Source organism: Palaemon carinicauda, chromosome 15 (assembly GCF_036898095.1).
Source record: "Palaemon carinicauda isolate YSFRI2023 chromosome 15, ASM3689809v2, whole genome shotgun sequence".
In the NCBI taxonomy this organism is placed as follows: Eukaryota; Metazoa; Arthropoda; class Malacostraca; order Decapoda; family Palaemonidae; genus Palaemon; species Palaemon carinicauda.
Window position 1 is genome coordinate 29,692,716 of NC_090739.1, and position 20,311 is coordinate 29,713,026.

The 20,311-nt window shown below is 46.0% G+C and overlaps 1 protein-coding gene across 5 annotated transcripts in view; it reads right to left on the reverse strand.

Annotated features, from left to right (window-relative positions):
• LOC137654538 (facilitated trehalose transporter Tret1-like) overlaps positions 1 to 20,311 on the reverse strand; it is a 111,099-nt gene that overhangs the window by 38,151 nt on the left and 52,637 nt on the right. Inside the window, exon 1 of one of the 5 annotated variants that reach the window (XM_068388259.1) lies at positions 3,609 to 3,644. The exons of the other annotated variants lie outside the window; for them this stretch is intronic. The gene's annotated coding sequence lies outside the window, so the exon portion shown is untranslated. Of the gene's footprint in view, positions 1 to 3,608; positions 3,645 to 20,311 lie in introns of those variants that run through there. 5 annotated transcript variants of the gene reach the window in all.

Here is a 20,311-nt window from a genome sequence, read left to right on the forward strand (position 1 = left end):
CCTTGATATGTCGCTTCGGTTCATAAGTGTGTTAAATACTGCCTGATAAATATTGCAACCCTTCCAGAATTCAAGAATATTCATTCCGTTCTCTACCTAAGTAGCAGTAACTTCCTGGCATAAAGTAAGTCGTAAATAGCACAACTTGAATATCGCTTTGACTTCTTGGTTCACATGTTGTGTATGAGAAGTGGTGTTCAGTGGCAAGAAAACAACTATAAAATTCGGGTCCACGTCGATCATATACGTGGGATGTCTGGGGGAATTTTCAAGGATCAACATATCCTTAAAAGGAAGTTTATTTACCCTGCAATACTTATTGCCTTGTTATCAAATGACCATTAAATCATTCTTCGAAAATAGCCATGGTAACCCATACATTCGTATTAGCCATCCAAACCACAGGAAGAGGGAACCTTGAGATGTTCTTTAGTACCAGGAGAATAAGGGTATAGTAGACTTAAAAAGAAAAAAAAAACACATCTAGTCGACACTGAAGAATTCATGATGAATTTGCTTTTCAACTATTCTTTTCTCATGATTCTGGAAATTCCCCGACAGTAACTTATCAGCAACAGCCTCCTGAACTTCAACATCGTGCAAAGTAAGATGCTTCTTGAACTGATTAAATCATCCATGACTTGCGGAAAATGAAGTGTCCTTTCCACATGGTTGCTTTTTAAGTAATTCCAAAAATAAAAACCTGGCCTTCTCATGGATAAGCATACTACTCGGATTTCGTTCATGCGTCTGTCTTTCTATCCAAAGGGGTAATAGTTATTACATTTCATTGTATGCCACGTGCCACTCATCGCGTTAACAGTAGTAGTTTTCGATGAGGAAGTGTTCTTAGTCACGTATTGGACAAAAAAGTCTTTATCATGGATAATGGAGGTAAACGTTATCTGAGCTAAGGCACGTGCAATGTTTACCACATTTCCCTCTTTTCATATCTCTATCATGCCCAATTTAGCTTGTAAGGTAACGCCATGCCTCTTAGGTTTACTAACTTAAATTTCTTGGTAGACATGGCAAAAATATGATAAGATTACCGAGATAAGATTACTGTTATAAAAGGATAACTTCAACAGGTAAGTACACCATAAAAAACTGGTAAATAATTACGTAATTAGTAGTCTTCTTCCTGCAGAAACAATAAAATAAGCTGTCATTTATCTCTCTTGCCCGTACCATTACTTTCGGAGATTAATTTTTTTTCTACCTTACCCTTTTTATTCTTATTTTGCAGTAAAAATAAGTATTAAGCGCATAATACTGTTAACAACCACTAACGAAATAATTGTTCGACTTTACAGAGTATCGTAGCCAACAGCATTTCGCCTTGCATAAGTTTACACGCTAGAACCCAGAGTCAATCCATAGACTGTTAGAACCTGTGATGTAGGTCTTCGAAAGATTCAAAACAAAATTGTCAGAAGTAGCGTATATTTTCTTATCATTTATGAGGTAAGTATAATATTTTATGTTTATTCTATCTATACTAATATTTTCTTATTGAATATATATACTTACTAATTTCATAAGTAGAATTTTAAAAAAATTCCACTACGATACATAATGGTTTACGTGAAACCATCATAAGGTCACGTAATGAAGAAACAAATTATATTTTTGTATCTGATATTTTGCTAATATTCTAGAATGACCGACCCATAAGTTTCCTACAAAAAAGTCAAGCTGTGTAGAAAGAGAGAGAGAGAGAGAGAGAGAGAGAGAGAGAGAGAGAGAGAGAGAGAGAGAGAGAGAGAGAGAGAGAGAGAGAGAGAGAGAGAGAGAGAGAGGATCTTTTGTCTAGCTTCTAAATAGTTGTCCTACCCCCCCCCCCTGTAAAATCAACAACTCCCCCTTTCACTATAACATTAAAGACAGGAACTATATATATATATATATATATATATATATATATATATATATATATATATATATATATATATATATATATATATATATATATAATGTGTGTGTGTGTATGTAAATCATCAGTAAATTTATTTCAAATGACAAAAAAAATCTTGTTCCTACTTTAACTGTAATGTTTTCTTATGTTTTCACAGAGTATGAACGAGGAATTTTGACCAGCTATTAGACCTTAATGTTATCTGGAAAATCGTTTCACCAAGGAAATGCCTCATTTGCAAAGTAGTACTTTCAAAGAAAGTCTCTTGTGAGGTTAAAGAAAAGGGTGCAAGAACAACGAGAGACTACAGTATTATCATTATCATTATAGTTATTTACAGCTAATCTGGAGAAACAGGATACTATAAGCCCAAGGGCTCCAACGGGCAAAATAGCCCAGTAAGAAAAGGAAATAAAAAAACGGACATAATAGTGTATCTGAGTGTATTCTCAAGCAAGAGAACTCAAACCCAAGACCGTGGAAGACTATGTTATAATGGCTAAGGCACTATCCAAAATAGAGAACAATGGTTTGATACTGGAGTGGACTTCTACTAAAAGAGCTTCTTACCATAGCTAAAGTCTTACACCCTGGCCATGTGGAAATCAGCCATGATCAATTATAGTGCAGTAGTTGACCCATTAAGTGAAGACCTTGTTTTTTCGGTTTCTTGGTGTTGTCAGGTATATGAGGAAAGGGGAGAATGTGTAGAGAATAAGCCTGATTATTTGGTAAATGTGTAGGGACAGGAAAAATGAGTCTTAACCAGGGTGGGATCCAATATAGTTTTATCTAGCCAGTCAAAGTACCCAATAACTCTAGCGGTAGCATCTCAACGGGTGGGTGGAACAATGGAAAACATTCTCACTTAAGACTAAAATGTATCACGTGCGTGAAACATTGTAGGACCAACTATATACAAAATAAACAAGTGTTGAAACTTTTCAATCCAAACAAAACCTCTAGCTGATCCCAAATTATTTAAGAGATGTTAAGACTTTGATTTTTATTTCCTTCAGACTGTGAATTTTGTGAAGATGCACCTGAGGAGTTTATAAAGAAGGCAGTTTTATAAAGTAGGTGATCCTGAGACTCTGCAACGTAGATCAGGATCAAACACCAAATTAATTTCTGGCTGATTTGGACACACTTATGCCCGATACACCCAACTACCTTACTATTATCATGAAGAACAAGAGATGAGATAAAAGGAAACAGGATAAGTGTACAGTTATCATCACATGCTACCCTAGCAACAGCAACACAAAAGACCGAGCAAAACTTTCAGCATGAAATAGCACCTCTTCCCTTGTTATAGTTTCATCAAGTTGTTTGGCATGAGCGAGGGATTTTTATTAAAATTCTGTAATATGAGAAGATTTTTTTCAACAATTCTGGCCAGGTATACTGTATACGTGAAGAATCACTACAATGAGACTGCAATCATTAAGGTATACAATGCGTTGAACAAGGTTATCAAATTAGTTGAGCTACCAGGGACACCATATTCGATGAAACTATGCCAGCAACAAGAAATCAGGAGAAAATTTCTTTCAAACAATGAAATAAGAGCATACTTATTACAAATCTCATCACAAATTTGCCCACAGGGATTTACTGTAAAACAAGCCAATGAACTGCATATGCATTAATTGCTAATGCCGCCACTGAAAAATCCTCCCACACTGACTTGGTAACAATAGTAGGAGATGTAGACCACCTGGTAATTCAGACCGCACTGGCCGGACAAAAAAAAATAACATGAAAAGGACTAAAAAAACGGAGGAAAAAAGACTACACAAAAGCCTACATGAAGTATGGATCAATTATTAAGACAACATTCTTTTCATGCATGTATTTAGGGGGGCTGATATCACCTCTCCTTTTTTCAAAGAAGGGAAACTTAGTTTATAAATCTCCAGAAAAAGCATGAAGAACATTATGAACTGATATTGGGGCAGAAAGTTGGAACAATCTTTCATTTGGTTATAAAATCATCTTATTTCGGACACAAATGCTTCAGACCTAGAAAAACACGTTACCCACTTAAAAATACAAAATGGCCGACATTTGAAGAGAGTTTGAACGATATTTGAACTGTACTTTGATTAAATATTCCTATTCTTATGGTCTATACATCGAAATATATGTTTTTGATTGTGAAAATCCAATTCTGTATTTTTAAAATCAAAATGATTGAATATTATGATACAATGAGGATTACAATATGCTAATAAAATAGTAATGGTAACTTTGATTCTGTGTTTCACGAGCTATGTAAAAAGCTGATTGACTTATGTGTCGAGTCTCGAAACTACTTGCTATTGATGTACAGCTTCCATTGGTTCTTCTTTTGGTCCTCGCACATGCAGGCACACAACCTTGTACACTAAAGGCTGAAGCAATAGCACTTGCATCGTTCTCAGCATTCAGTCTTGCAACCCCATTTTGCCAACTGCTCATAAGTCTGACAGATGGGTGGAACGTTTGTTCAGAGCACTTACCAGCCCTCACCATCATTTTGCCAGCCACGGCTTACAATGTGCATTTTGCACACTGTTGTCTGGCCCGATATACAGGCTGCTTGGAAGGCAGACCATTTCACATGCTGAATGAGTGATGCCCTTGTTGGTGGAATGGCATCAAAGACCTTTACTTCCGAGGCAACAAAAACTGTCTTGCTTCATCAACCTTGTCTGTAGTACTTTGCTCGTCATACATGATGATGTAAAATTTCTCAAGAATGTTGACGTTTGTATCATCTATGATGGGTGGGTATTGATGGAGCTTTTTGAAGACAGGGCTTTCTTCAGGGCAAACCTCCCAAGCTTGCCATGCAGTTTTCTTGCCTTTACCACAAAAAACTGACACAACATCACAGCTAGTGAAGGCGTGAAAGAACAACTTCCTACTGGATTTCCCTGAGCCAAGATTCACCTCCATATCAAGAAATGGAAACCACTTAATGGACTTACCCTGGCTAAATTCTACCCAAATCATTTCTAAGCCTGCATCTTTTAGTCGCAAAAACACAGACTGCAACAGCAAGAATATCTGTGTCACATACTGTACCTTAATCAACACAAGACAGACATCATCTGTTGATTGGCTGCATGAAGAGCATGGCTGAAGATTCTGGTGTTAGCCTCTTCGTGGTTGCAATAGCTTAAAGCCTTCAAGGCAGATAGGTTTGCTTGAAAGAGCCTGATCTCCTTTTTGTCACAACTAAGATATTGTCGGAACACAGGGTCACTATCTTGTCAGCTAGGAACCCAAAGGGCAGTTTTGTTGTCACTGTCTCGCAGGAAGTTTTTCCAGTTGGGTGGTAGTATTTTTTGTCACTCCACATAGATCTTCCTTACCTCTCTTTGACCTTGTTTTAGCCTTCAGGCTCGAAATCCAGTAGGTATAAAAAACCATGTCTGCTCTTTCATACTTTGATGGGTATGTCTGGATCATTTAAACTACATCTCGGACAGCATATTCCTCAAAGGTCTTTGATGTCTTTGGGGATAATGAATATTAAAGAGAGGAACTATCAACGATAATAGCATCAGATTCTGGTTGTGTCTGGAGGTATGTTTTTAGCTAAAATGGAATAGCCATCAGAACTTCAACTTTAGTATCTATCTGACAAGCAACACCTCCAGGCTCCTCCAATCAGTTTTATTAGTACAACACAATGGAATACAAGTGAACATTTTGTGTTACACGGTTAAAGGTCTAAGGGTTATTCTTTGACCACCCAACCGTATAAAACATAAAAAACACATTGAAATAGGGGATGCAACTAGGTTCAAACCTCTGGTGCTCTATACCTAGCCTGGTTGTTCATCCAGTGCCACTTGAGTTCCATCAGATCTGTACACCATCCAGATAACTAATGCTCCATTACCCTTGGCTCGGCTCTCCCGCACTGGCACATATCTAGTCGAGATATATGCAGGGCTTATTGACAGCATTTGGGACACTAAAGTATACTACAAACTACAGTGGGTAAGCCACTTCAACATTTAGTAAACTACAACTATAGCTATACTCTTACAAAAGCTATATGGCCGTCGGACCAGGGTCTTTTTTCAAAATAAGTCGTGCCAAACTTATTTTTGGTATGGAAGTATAGTTTGGAATCAGGCTACTACAATGAGTTTTTTTTTTATATTAATCATTACTTATTTATTTTTGTCTATGAAATTTCTCTTAGCTGACTGATTCTACTTTTGGTGCGTATGACCTCTAAACCTTTTCCATGAGGGTTACCAGATAAAGATTGAATGAACGACTCAAGAGTGCATTGACAGTGAGTGTGTGTGGACTGGTTTTCGTTAGCCCTAAAGCTTGATCCGGCCTGTCTCCTCACAACCAAACTCATTTCTTGTCTGTCTCCATACCAATCAACTACATGTTCCAGGCCTTGGGTGTTGGTACCAGTATCATACGTTGCCAATTTTATGTTGTTAATCATAACGTCAAGGAGTCTATTGAAATATGTTTCATTTCTTGGAATGTGTTTAGCTTTCAGAAGATTTTTTGAATATATCATATTTCATCTATTGTTAGTTAAAATCCAAGTTTTATTATTGAAAATGTAGATAAGACATACTTTGCCCGGGGCAGCTGGCGCCGATTGATATTCTTTCTCATAGAAGTTTGATATATTGTTTACTATAGCACTCTTCAGCAATGCAACATCATTAGAGAAGACATGAAACAAAATAATTTCAGATCTTTACTTGTATAGAATTATAAATAAGAAATGACTTACAGTTTCATAAATCATTTCTCAATTTGTTTACGATGTTTCTATATTACAATTTTCATATGTAATTTAAATATAATTTGCAGTTTCAATGATAAGTTATCAATCCTTGTACACTATCAATTTTACAATCTCTATATATTTCCGATTTATACCTTTGTAATCTCTTGATTTTTTTTATTGAAATAATTATTTTCAATAACTACTTCTATGAATTCGACATTTTTTGCAAAGAAATATAATATTAAAGGGTAAGGCCACTATAGCAAGTTTCATCCCGTCATAAAGAGTTCTTATGCAATGATTCCCCCCTCTAAGTTTTAACTGTGGACAACTAAAAAGATTTCTTTCATCTTAACTGGGAAAAGAAAGCATCTAAGGTTACGTGAAGACCATCTGTGTTCATTACATCTATCCAACATTTATTCGCAACAACATTGGACCCTTGTATTTTTAGATTAGGTAGATTTTGAAGAATTCTTTTTAATCAGGCATGACATTCAAATTGGCCATTGGGTGTAGGCCTACAATAAAAGATTTCAAAGTAGAGAGCATAAGTTCAAGTCTACCTTTATCAGACCATTTAGGGTAACCCACATCAACCATGATCGAATAACAGTTCGGAGTATTGCAAAAGGCAATGTGAATGAGGTACATACCTCTGTCGTGAAAATTGTGCCAGAAAGCGAGTTGACATGCTCGGACAACAATAATGTGACAGCAGTTCATCCTGTTTGGGATAAGAACGACTGGCCAGATGGAGAGTACGGTGTCATCAAAATTCTTTCTGAGAGAGAGAGAGAGAGAGAGAGAGAGAGAGAGAGAGAGAGAGAGAGAGAGAGAGAGAGAGTTATAAGGATTTTGTATGTCTCAAAGACTTTTTAGTCCATCCGCAGAGACTTCACTTGCTCTTTGGTAGAGCGATTTATAAAGAGGTCTTATGATCTTGTCTCACTTATTCTTGAACTTGTTTACCGTGTTACAGTTTATTACATCTGCCGGAAGTCTATTCCATGTATTTGCTATTTTGAATGTAAAGAAATTGCCACATTGTGTGGTGTTGTATCTTTTCAATTCCAGTTTGTATCCATTACCTCTGGACTGATTTGGGATAAGCGTGAATAGATTGTTGTAATCTACATTTGTCATTCCTTTAAGAATTTTGAATGCGAGAGAGAGAGAGAGAGAGAGAGAGAGAGAGAGAGAGAGAGAGAGAGAGAGAGAGAGAGAGAGAGTTATGAGGAGTTACAAGGATTCTGGATGCCTCGACACTTTAGTACATCCACAGAGACTCAACTTGCTCTTTGATAGAGCTATTTACTTTAGGCATTTAGAGTTCTTATGATCTTGTCTAACTTATCAGCGATCTAGTGATCAGTAAGCTGATGACACGTTATCGACTAGCAACCGGCGATCAGCACGCTAGCAATCAGAGACCGTTAGCAATTGGCAAGACTGGAGGTCAATGATCAGAGAACTATGAGCTAGCAATTGGTGATCTGGCGATTGGCAAGCTAACAATCAGCAAACGGTGATCTAGTGATCAGCCGATTGACGATTTCTCATTGGTGGAAGACGAATTAGTGAACGGCGGTCGGTGAGATAGTGATCGGCGATCAGGCAATTAGAGATTGGCGAGGTAATATTACGCAGTCTGCAACATCCAGATCATGTTTGCTGACAGCGGTACTGTCAGAAAAACCTACGTTAGAGAAAGGGATAAAAGGTTCCCTGTGAGGAGTCTCGACAGATGGTAGATTCGGTGGATCTGCCTTGGAAGATGGAATCTTTGGAATCTTGAACCCTTCTGTGAAGCCTCTTTCCTCTTTTCCCGGCGGGCGTGCTGTAATGTGTTTGCGGGGAGAGGAATGGAGCAATGGTGAGCTCACAAAAAGTTTTCCCTTTTGTTTTTTATGCCTACTGCAAGAGTGCCCAGGAGAGCACTGGATTGTTGGCGAGCACACAGAAGAGCGCTGGCACGCAGGAAAGCGGTGTGCAGGATGATGCTGGTGCGTAGTATCCAGAGAATATGCAGGAAAGCACTTGCGCGCAGTACAGAAATGCAAAGGAGGATGCTGGTGCGGAGTTTTCGGTGAATACACAGAAGAGCGCAAGAGAGTGCTGGTGAGCAGGCGACCACTGGTGCACAGGTGATCGCTGGCGCTTTGGCGAGTGCTAGTGAACTGGCGAGCGTAAGTGAGCAGGAGAGCATTGGCATGCAGTAAGGCGCTGTGCAGGGTGTTGCGCAGTCTCCTTAGAATGTGCAGGAGAGCGCGGGCGCGCAGGAGGTTGCTGGAGAGCAGCTACTGGAGAATGCAGGTACACAGGTGAGCACTGGCAAGCTGGAGGTTGCTGAAGACCTGGTGAAAACTCGGGCACTGGAGAATGCTGATGCGCAGTGGAGCGCTGGCGCTAGTGCCCAGGAGAGTGCAGCAGCTTGGGAGAGCACTGTAGTGCAGGAGAGCGTTGGCGAGCCAAAGACAAAGGTTGCGTAAGGGCGCACTGTGGTTTTGGTGAGCGCCGTTGCACCAGAGAACGCTGACAAGCTCGAGCTGGAAAGCAAACTTGCACTGGTGAATGGACAAACGCTGCTCCATGGAACGGTGAGGCTGCGCTGGACAGTGCCAGTAATCGGGAGATCGCTGGGGCTTTGGAAGGCGCTGAGGACGAGCAGAAGAAGGCTGTAAGTCAGGCGAACGCTGAAATGTTGTGGAGCGCTGATGAGGTGGAGAGCGCGGGCACTCTGGAAAGTATGACGGAGCAAGCTGGCGCTGACGAGATGTTGGTGAGCACTGGTGCACTGCAAGGCGCTGTCGCACTGGAGAGCGTTGGCACGCAGCTGCACACTTAGGTAGAGCCTCAAGAGGCTGTACCAGAGACAGGAACAGCAACGGCATGTAGGACGATCAGGAACTGGGATGTGCCCTTTGGAAGGGCGAACATCCACCAATGGCGATTGCGAACGATCCACAAAAGAATTCAGGACCGTAGTCCGAGGACTAACTGCAGCGCCGTCAGGAGAAGGTGCAGGGACAGGACGACGGAAAAAGAGGCTCATCTGCGGGGGAAGGCTGCATTGCTGCCGAACCAAAGAGTCGTCTTTTCACCGGAGGTGACGGCGTACTTCTAAGGAGAAGGGATGACGCCCCTGAGGGCCGGTGGATGAGCAAGATGACCTTCACCAGTAACAATCCTCCGACGAGGAGTCTCTATGAGTGACTCCTCTCGTGAACGAGAGGTGATCACTTTGCAGGAGAGACATGCCTAAGAATATGCTCTACCTCCGAAGGAACAGAGACTCAGTAAGGCGGGAGCGTAGTGTAGGCGTAGATACCAATAACAGTTGGAGTTGATGAAATGATGAAGATGTAGGGAAGTTCTCCCTCGGAAGGGAGAAACAACCCCATACCTGGGGAGGAAAACTCTCCCTCGGAAGGGAAAGTAGTCCAACCTCTAGAGGCGAACCTCATGGCAGCACTCTAAAATGATCTGCCAAGAACGTAGGTTTGTACACCAGTTACGGAACAATTTGTTCTTAGAAGATTCCATGCCGTGATCGAAGTGTGCGTTTTTGAGAGGCCAATCAAGACGCAGAATTGTCAAAAAAAAAAAAAAACCCTTCTATAGAAATGACTACTGCCCACTGTAATTAACTCCGCCATACATGGGTATCTAAACTTCAAGAAGAGATTGTTCAGGAGAGATAGGACAGGACATAAGACAAGAAAGGAACTATGTCCAAAGCAGATGAGAACCAAGTCCTGACAAGATAGAAAGCACCAAAGACCCGAAGTCTGATGGAGCCATTTTTCAACCTTCCTAACAGACGATAAATGCCTATCTGCAAAATATTGTTATGGCTGAGAAGGGGAGACAAACTAAGCAGCCAGCCCTACCTGCTTTAGACAAAAAGTAGCTAACACTGCCTGCAGTCTGGCATTATTTCATCACTATCATCAAATTCTGGGAGAAGATATTCAGGTGTCTCATCTTGATGCCACTAATTCTGTGATGTCTTCGCATCTAATAATCACCGTGCCAGTTTCACCTGAACTTCAGCCGCCCTTCTGCAACATTCTCAAGTTTGAGGCAGCCATACCTGTATCATCTCAGCGGCTGCAGAAAACTATTCCTTAAGTATTTCTACCTTAATGTCTGTTCCCCTTTTCTGTTAATGTTTTGATTGATTTGATTTATCATTTAGAGTAACTGAGTTAGTAACAATGATTATCTTTAAAAGTTTGTGAATAAACGTGTTGTGTTTTTTCGTGAGTTTCTTTTTATATTCATTTCCCATATTTCAATGGTGGTTGTTGGAAACATTTATTTTTATTATTAAAAGAAAATGTAACGATTTTAAGATCGTAACAGCTACCTAACCTAACATAGAAGTTCTCAGGTTACAGACATATGCAAGTCCTGTTCCCAGGTCACAGACCTAGCCGGGGGAGGGGGGGGGGCTGCAACAGACAAACACCCTCCCCCCCGATATCCCTTCCCCGGGTAATAGACCTAGCTAGGGTGAAAGGCCCCTAAAATCCCCCTTTCCAGGTCACAGGCCTGGCCAGGGGGTAAGGCCCCGAGAACTCCCTTTCAAGGTCACAAGCACTAACAGCAAATCACAATTAATGCCCTACCTTATTTCCTATAGGCTATATGCACTAACACTGTAACTACAACAGGGTCCTAAAAACGGATTTTGAGCGAAGCAAAAAATCTATTTTTGGGTGAGATAGCCATGTCGTTTTGATGGAAGGTTCCTTTAGTAGCTTCCTTAGGTTATATATGACTACAGTGGATATTCCCAGAGAATTAAACTAAAGGTTTCCAGAATTCTAACTTCTGGCACGAGTACCCTTAAGGTTTCCCTTTAGGATATCGTATAATAACAGGGGACGTATTCTTGACACGCCACATAGCTATCTGCATCCCACATAGCGTTTACGCTTTGAGGGGGAAGTTGGTGGCAAGATATGGGAGGAGCCGTTGCAAAGTTCTCCTCCTCTGTTACTGTTATTGGTACTCGGATGACGTCATAAGCGACGCCATCTCGGCTGACGTCATCACCGCCCGCGAACTCCATTCCTTTTGGCGTCAAGGCTAGCCCCCATGATACAGTAAGATCGGGAGGGAGCCTGCAAAGGCCTAATAGAGAATAAGGGCGGGTCCATCAGGACGACATGGCTATCTCACCCAAAAATAGATTTTTTGCTTCGCTCAAAATCCGTTTTTGGGGCTCAGGCCATGTCGTCCTGATGGAAGTGTACCAGAGGATCAATGTATCATGGATTTTTCCCCTCGTTAGTGCCTTCGACATCTAGACAATATTCCTCTGGTCTAATGACCCAAGATACCTGTGACATTACCGGTATATGTCACTTCAGTTAAGCATGTACTATGTTACTGCTTCCTGGCCCCCAGCAGGGATGAGTCTTATTGGACTTGTCTAGATGAGTTTGTTTAAGTGTAGGAACAATAGAATTTCATTGTTCATTTATTTTATACAGAATAGAAGGATATTAAAACTCTCAAACAGTATTTTATTACAATGTTAGGGCGAAATAAGACGCACGAAAACAGCAAATTCGTTTATTTGGGCATAAATGACAAATTCGTAGATAATTTGTATTTTTCCTAACTATACAAACCTTAGCTGTTTAAATAGGGTATTACTTTCGGCGTAGCTGAATGACGAGCCATTAGATTTTTAATGAGGGTTAACTAGCCCCTCGCTAGTTAGCGGGGGGTAGGGGAGGGGTAGCTAGCTACCCCTCCCCCCTCAAACACCGGTGAACTGATTCACTTCGCTTATAGGTAGGACTTCACGGGGGACAGGGCTGGCGGGCAATTATGATTAAATAGCTAAGGTTTGTATGGTTAGGAAAAATACAAATTATCTACGAATTTGTCATTTGTTCCATAACCGAAATACAAACCACGCTATTTAAATAGGGTGACTTAACCTTTAGGTAGGGTGGTAAGTCCCAGCCTTACTGGCTTTGCCCAGGGACTCAGAATCCGAGTGTGTAGCACTCGAGATAAGGAGTCCCTGCACCTCTCAAATCCCTTGCTCTGCAAGGAACGTGCAGCCTACGTAAGCTTGTGTGTGAAGGAATAAAGTGTGACTCGTCCTAGGAAGTTGACCTGGAATCCTTTAGATGGAATTCTAGGATAAGACGTTCCCAATACCACCTCGTCAGGGTATGGGGGACGCGACAGTAATATCTTAATATTAGGAACACAAGGAAGCATGGTTTACCTGCAGTGGTTTGAGGTCAGCTGTGCAGAGAACCCAGGATGCTGCTTTCCCCAAGAGAGGGGAGGATGAAGAAAAGAGTAAGGGCCAGGCATACTTTTTCATTCATGCAGACTAAAACCGGGTAACAATGCCCTCAACCTTCTGCTACTTGTCCATTAAGGAGCCTGAGGTTTAGACCAGCTGTTGTGCAGCCACCACAGGGCCGATAGAGAACATATCGAGCCTCATGTGGGTCATGTTCTACAGGTAGTGGGCTGTGAAGGTCGTTTGACGCTTCCAAACCCCAGCTTGTAGAACCTGCGTCACTGAGTAGTTCTTCTTGAATGCCAGGAACGTAGCGATGCCTCTGACATCGTGTGCTCTAGGGCGACGTGACAGGGGTCTGGATTCAGGGAATGGTGGATGACCCTGCGAATCCATGCTGAGATGGTGTTCTTAGTGACCCTACTCTTCGTCCTTCCTGTGCTCACAAACAATGTTCGCACTCGAGGACGAGCTGCAGCTGTCCTCTTAAGATAGAGCCTCACACTCCTTACTAGGCACAGTAGGAGATGGTCTGGGTCATCTGTTACAGAACGGAGACTCGAAATCCGGAAGGAGTCGAACCGTGGGTCAGGAATCCCAGGATTTTGAGTCTTAGCCACAAACTCAGGGACGAACCCGAACGTTACCTCCCCCCATCCCCTTGAATGGGCGACGTTGTACGAGAGACCATGAAGTTCGCTGATTCGCTTGGCCGAGGCCAATGCGAGTAGGAACACCGTCTTCCAAGTCAGGTGACGATCAGAAGCCTGGCGTAATGGTTCGAATGGAGGTCTCTTAAGAGACCTGAGAACTCGAACCACATTCCATGGAGGAGGTCTCACTTCCGACTGAGGGCAGGTAAGCTCGTAGCTTCGTATGAGTAGAGAAAGTTCCGCCGAGAAGGAAATGTCCATTCCTTTCAGCCTGAAGGCCAGGCTTAAGGCTGAGCGATAGCCTTTCACTGCTGAGACTGAAAGGCGCACTTCTTCCCGCAAAAACACAAGAAACTCCGCTATTGCTGGAATAGTGGCATCGAGGGGAGAGATACCCCTTCCACGACACCAACCACAGAAGACTCCCCACTTCGCCTGGTAGACCCCTGCGGATAACTTTCGCAGGTGCCGAGACATCTTTTCCGCAACTTGTTGCAAAAACCCTCTCTCTATGAGGAGATGCTGGATAGTCTCCAGGCGTGAAGCCGAAGCGAAGCTACGGCTTTGTGGAAGATGTTGCAGTGTGGTTGCTTGAGTAGCTCGTGTCGCGGAGGAAGTTCTCTCGGGAGTTCCGTCAGGAGCTGCAGAAGATCCGGGAACCACTGCATGATGCCATGGCGGAGCTATTAGAGTCATTGACAGGTTGACCGATATTTTGGTCTTGTTGAGCACCCTTCTCATCAGACAGAACGGTGGGAAGGCGTAAACGTCGATGTTGTCTCACCGTTGTTGGAAGGCATCTTGCCAGAGTGCCTTGGGGTCCGGGACTGGGGAACAGTACAGCGGAAGCTTGAAGTTCAAGGCTGTCGCGAACAGGTCCACCGTCGGGGAACCCCACAAAGTCAGGACTTTGTTGGCTACTAGAGGATCCAAAGACCACTCGGTACTCACTATCTGCGATGCTCTGCTCAGACTGTCGGCGAGCACATTCCTTTTGCCCGGAATGAAGCGAGCCGATAGTGGAATTGAGTGGACTTCAGTCCAACTCAGTATCTCTACTGCAAGATGGGATAGCTGTTGTGAAAAGGTACCTCCCTGCTTGTTGATGTAATCCACTACCGTGGTGTTGTCACTCATCACCACCACGGACTGACCTGCCAGGGTTTGTTGGAACTGTTGAAGTGCCCGATATACGGCCTTCATTTCTAGCAGATTTATGTGGAGGCACTTTTCTGAGTCTGACCATAGGCCTAAGGTCCTGTGGTTCAGAACGTGGGCACCCCACCCTTCTTTTGAAGCGTCCGAGAACAGCATCAAATCCGGGGGGAGGACGAGAAGATCCACTCCCTTTCAGAGGTTTTCATCTGCCACTCACCACTGAAGGTCCGTCCGTTCAGCAGGACCCATAGGGACCAGAATGTCCGGGGAATCGTGGCCTTGATTCCACCGGGACTTGAGCCACCATTGTAGGGATCTCATCCTGAGGCGGCCGTTTGGAACTAGACGGGCCAAGGAGGAAAGGTGACCTAGAAGACGTAACTACGATTGGGCAGGAAGCTCTTCTCGTCTGAGGAAAGGATCTGCGACACTCCTCAGCCTTGCTATCCTGTCGTCTGATGGAAAGGCTTTGTGGAGATTGGTGTCCAATATCATGCCTAGATATACCAGTCGTTGAGATGGAAGCAGAAAAGACTTCTCGAGATTTACCATGATCCCTAGATCTTGGAAAATTCCCAGAAGCTTGTCTCGGTGTCGAAGAAGGGTCGATTCCGAGTCTGCCAGGATCAGCCAGTCGTCCAGATAACGGAGGAGACGGATGCCGATCCTGTGTGCCCACGAAGAGATCAGGGTGAACACTGGTGAATACCTGGGGTGCAGTGGAGAGACCGAAACACAGCACCTTGAACTGGTAGATCTTGTTGTCTAGGCTGAATCTTAAGTACTTCCTGGAAGACGGATGGATTGGGATCTGGAAGTATGCGTCCTTCAGATCCAGTGTACACATGAAGTCTTGTGGTCTCATTGCAAGTCTGACCATGTCTGCTGTCTCCATGCTGAACGGAGTTTGTTTGACAAACTTGTTCAGAGCTGAGAGGTCGATGACTGGTCTCCAGCCTCCAGACGCCTTCTTTACAAGAAAGAGTCGACTGAAGAAGCCTGGGGAGCCGTCGACGACCTCCTGGAGAGCATCCTTCTTCAGCATGGTCTCGACTTCTGCCCGTAGGGCTAGCCCCTTTGCCGATCCCATGGCATAGGAGCTCAACGACACTGGGTTCGCTGTCAGGGGAGGGAGAGATGTTATGAACGGGACGCGATATCCTTGACTGATCACGGAGATCGTCCAGGAATCGGCCCCAAGTTGCTACCACCTGAATGCGCAACTTTTCAGGCATCCCCCCACTGGTGGACATGCAGGGTGATTGCCAATCCAAGCGTTTGCAGCCTCGGCCTCTCCCTCTAGGATTCTTGCCTCCCCTGGAAGAATTTTTGCCCTTCTTGTCTCTGACAGGAAAGGGCTGCTGCTTGGACACGTTCGTCTTTGCTGCCGCTGCCGGTTTCGTCGTCTTGGACTGGCAAGGTTGTTGAGGTGCTGGAGGTTTGTAGGGCTTTGTTGTAAGAGCCCTTTGGAGAAGAGAATCCTGGTTCGATTTTCTCCATCTCTCAGCCGCTTGTTCCACATCCTTGGGCTCAAACAAACTCTTTACCAGGAGGGAAGAGTGTCTGAGCTTGCAGACATCCATGGCTGGGACCTTCGAGTGGAACCTCTCGGTCACCGCATCACGTCGCTTCAGGAGCGAGTTTGCCCACAAGTTCGAGACTTGGTGGGCCAGAAACTCAATGGTGCGTGTGCCCGAAAGGAGGAAGGTCTCCAAGGCCTTCCTGGTGCTCTCCTTGGACAGATCCTTGTATCGCAGCAGGATGCCCAGAGACCCCAGCCAGACATCCAGCCACGAAGTGGCCTGCATGGCACACTTTGCGACCTTCTCCTGACTCAGGATCTCTGTTGCCGGAAATGTCACTTGCCGGCTGGAGAGACTCTCAAGAGAGACTCCCCTGGTAAGCTCTTCCACAGAGTGGTGGAATGGAAGAGCTAAACAAGACTCCTCCATGATCTCAAAATACCTCCTCTGTTGGACACGAGGAGGTGGGAGAAGCTTGTTGCCAGCAGTGGAACGGCTGGAAGAGGCGAGCTCGGAGAGCTGGCCCTCAAACTTATCCCTGGCACTCTTCACCCCTTGGGACCAAGGCAAAGCCGCACTGGCCTTAGTGGGTTTCTGAGTGCCAAAGACTCGGTCCAGGACCGTGTCCTTGCCCTCACGAGGAGGGATCTCAGGGTCCTTGAACCCGTTGAGATGCCTCATCAGAGTCAAGACTTGCCAGAAGGCATGTTCTGACTCTTGCTGCTCTCCTCCTGGTGAACTGGCAGCAAAGTCTCCTGTCCCCAGATGCTCTACTTGGGGGCACACGTGGACGTTCTCCTGGGGTCTCGCTGGCTCTGGTCGAATCCTGGAAGAAGACTTCGGGATAGTCTTTGAGTCCTTTGGTTCCCTTCTAGGAGGGATGCAGGACTCCAGCAACAAAGTCTGAGGGCTCCTCTCCGCCCCAACACGGGACAACTCTACTACTCGCGGTGGGGTTTCTCTCATTGGTGCGGTGGGAGAAGGTCTCACCTCGGTAGATTCCCGAGGACAGAAAAGCTTCGTCCACAGGAGGAGAGAACGTCTGAGGGGGGGAAGGAGCCTTCCTTACGGACTTCTTAGGAGCCAGTTTGACCCTGGGAGAAGTCACCACGATCTCTACTCCTCTCTTCCTCTTCAGTGGGGTCGGAGCTGCCTTGATTTGAGACCCAAATCAGCGAAGGCAGGCTTAACAGCCTGGACGACAGCTCTGATAAGGGACCCAAACCATGGCTGCTTACTGACAGACGCAGTGTCAGAGACTCCCGCTGGAGGGAAGGGCATCGGGCGATCCTTCGGAGTAGATACCACAGGGCCTGCTTGAAAAGAAAGGGAAGAAGATTGGGCCCTCGACCTCTCTGAAGACCTCCCCTCCTCCTGTGAGCGCGCTACTGTGCGCTTGCAGGGGGGGGGACCGTGAAGCAGATGACCTGACTGCTCTCGCTCCAGAAGACTCGCTAGAAAGCTCACGTTGCGAAACCCGGAGAGAATCGCGCTTGGGTTCGCGCTGGCGTTCGCGCGATGGAACAATCCCAGGTTCGCGTACGTGTGCATGCGCGCAGGAGCGCGGAGATGGAGGCGTGGGCGCGCGTGAGGGCGCGTGGGCGAGGATGCGCGGGCGAGTGTTGGCGACCAGGAAAATGACGGCGCGTAGGTGAACGACGGAGCGCAGGCGAGTGATGGCGCACAGGGGAGCGATGGCGCGCAGGGGGAGTAAGTGAGCGACTGCGCACAGGTGAGGTTGCGCGTGGGCGCGCAGGCGATCTTCTGTGAGCAGGCTCGTGGGCGTGCTGGAGAGTGATGGCGCGCAGGCGATGGGGCGCGTGGACGCGCCGGAGATCGCTGGCGTGCAGGTGCGCGATCTGGAGAAGACAGATGGGGCGCAGGGCCAGCTGGCTTAGAAGCGCGTGAAGGAGACTGCTCGTGGGCGCGTCGTGTCCCGTCCACCTCTGGAAGTGCGCACGGTAGGAGCTGGAACCTGTGGGCCTAAGGTGACTGCACGCGATGGCGCGTAGGTGAGGGTTGACGAGAGGGCGAGTTCCGAGGGCGCGCAGGTGAACGCTGGCGAGAAGGCAAAGGATGAGGCTTCCTTCCTACGCCCAGATCCGAAGATCGTGGGTGGGCGGGCAAGCGATGGCGCGTAGTTACGCGCTGGCGCGCAGGGGAAGTACGCTGGCGAGCTGGAGATCGTGGGCGCGCTGGAGATCGTGGGCGTGCAGGAGATCGTGGGCGCGCAGGGCGCGTATCAGGACCAGGGCGCGCAGATGTGCGCTGGCAAGGAGGAGATCGCTGGCGTACAGGAGATCGCTGACGCGCAGGAGATCGATGGCGAGCAGGAGAGTGCTGACATGTCGACTCGGCCATAGGAGATCGCTGGCGCATTGTTTCCGGCACAGGAAGACTCTCAGCAACAGCAGGAACAGGAGAAGGCTTGCGATCACGCACAGGAGATCTTGGGTGCACAGGTAAAACCTGGCACTTAAGGGACTTGCTCATATTGTGAGACAAGCCCTCTTGCCCCGAAGGGACCGGTGCCTGTTGGATAACGGGGTGCGAGGGCGCCCACTGCGCATCAGCTGCCACGAACGGAGAAGGAGGATCAGCAGGTCTGGCAGGCGTAGGAGATCGCGAACGATCTGCAGAGAGGTCCAGAGATGCGGCTGCAACGGTCGACTCACGACGAGAAGGATCCTCTGCGGGGGACGGCAAGGGCGAGGAGCCGAAGAGGCGCCTCCTAACTCCCTTGTGGGGAGAAGGAAGACCTCTACGGCGAAGAGGAGGGCGAGCGTTGCGACGGATACGTCCTCTGGGAGCAGGAACACCATCGTCGGTCCTCCGAAGAGGAGTCTCTGTCAGTGAACTCCCCCGAGGGGGAGAATCACCTGCAGGAGAGACCGTTGGACTCGGCTCCTCCCTCGAAGGATGTTTGGAGGGGGGAACTGAGCCTTCAGCAACATCAGCACCCAAGGCAGGGATTTGACCCGACCCGTCAGAAGCCTCTGCCACAACAACGTCGACGATAGACAGAGGGTCAACCTCCGCTATCACCGGCGACTGTTTGACAGCTGCGCCCAACTGGATCAAGTTAAACAGGGCTTCCCTAGAGGGCGATCTCTTAAGCCCAAAAGAAGCCCAAAGCTGCAATAAATCATCATTATAAACAGAAACCGAAACAGATAAATCCTCCCCCCGGAGGAGGAGGAGGAGCTGCCTCGCTATGGGAGGCAACTCCCTCTCCCGAACCCCGAGGTCGGTCAACAAAAGAACGGCCTACGCTACCACTCGACGGCCTCTCACGAGAGACCGATCGAGCGGGAGCTTCAGAGGAGGTTCGGGCAACGGAAGAAGAGTCCTTGGAATTTTCCTTCTTCAAGGAAACCCTTGAAGGAGAAAGATCCCACTTAGACTTCTTCCGTCGCCGGGAAAACCTCTTCCACTGGGAGGTAGACCACTCCCTGCACTCACTGCACACTTTATCCTTATCACACCGTTGACCTCTGCAGAACGGACACAAGGTGTGAGGGTCCGTCTCGACCGCCGACATATAAGTCCCACAAGAGTGGTCGGGTAAACCATAGCATTTCCGCATGATAAGGAGAGAGGCCAACTTCCAAACACACAAACTGAAAGAGAAAGCAAAAAAAGATTAAGGCTGTCAATGCGAGGGTGAAAGCACACGTGTCTGACCATCACCCGAGCCAAAAGCAAAGTGAATCAGTTCACCGGTGTGTGAGGGGGGAGGGGTAGCTAGCTACCCCTCACCCCCCCCCCCCGCTAACTAGCGAGGGGGTAGTTCACCTTTGTTAAAAATCTAATGGCTCGTCATTCAGCTACGCCGAAAGTAATACCCTATTTAAATAGCGTGGTTTGTATTTCGGTTACGGAACAAATAAAAATTAGCATACATAAAAGTAATAAATGTAAATTGTAATGGAATGTAAATCAGTTACATAGACTTGGGACATTAATAGAAATAGCTGTAGTATCTGAAAAGGAAAACTTTCCATCACACACGTTAAT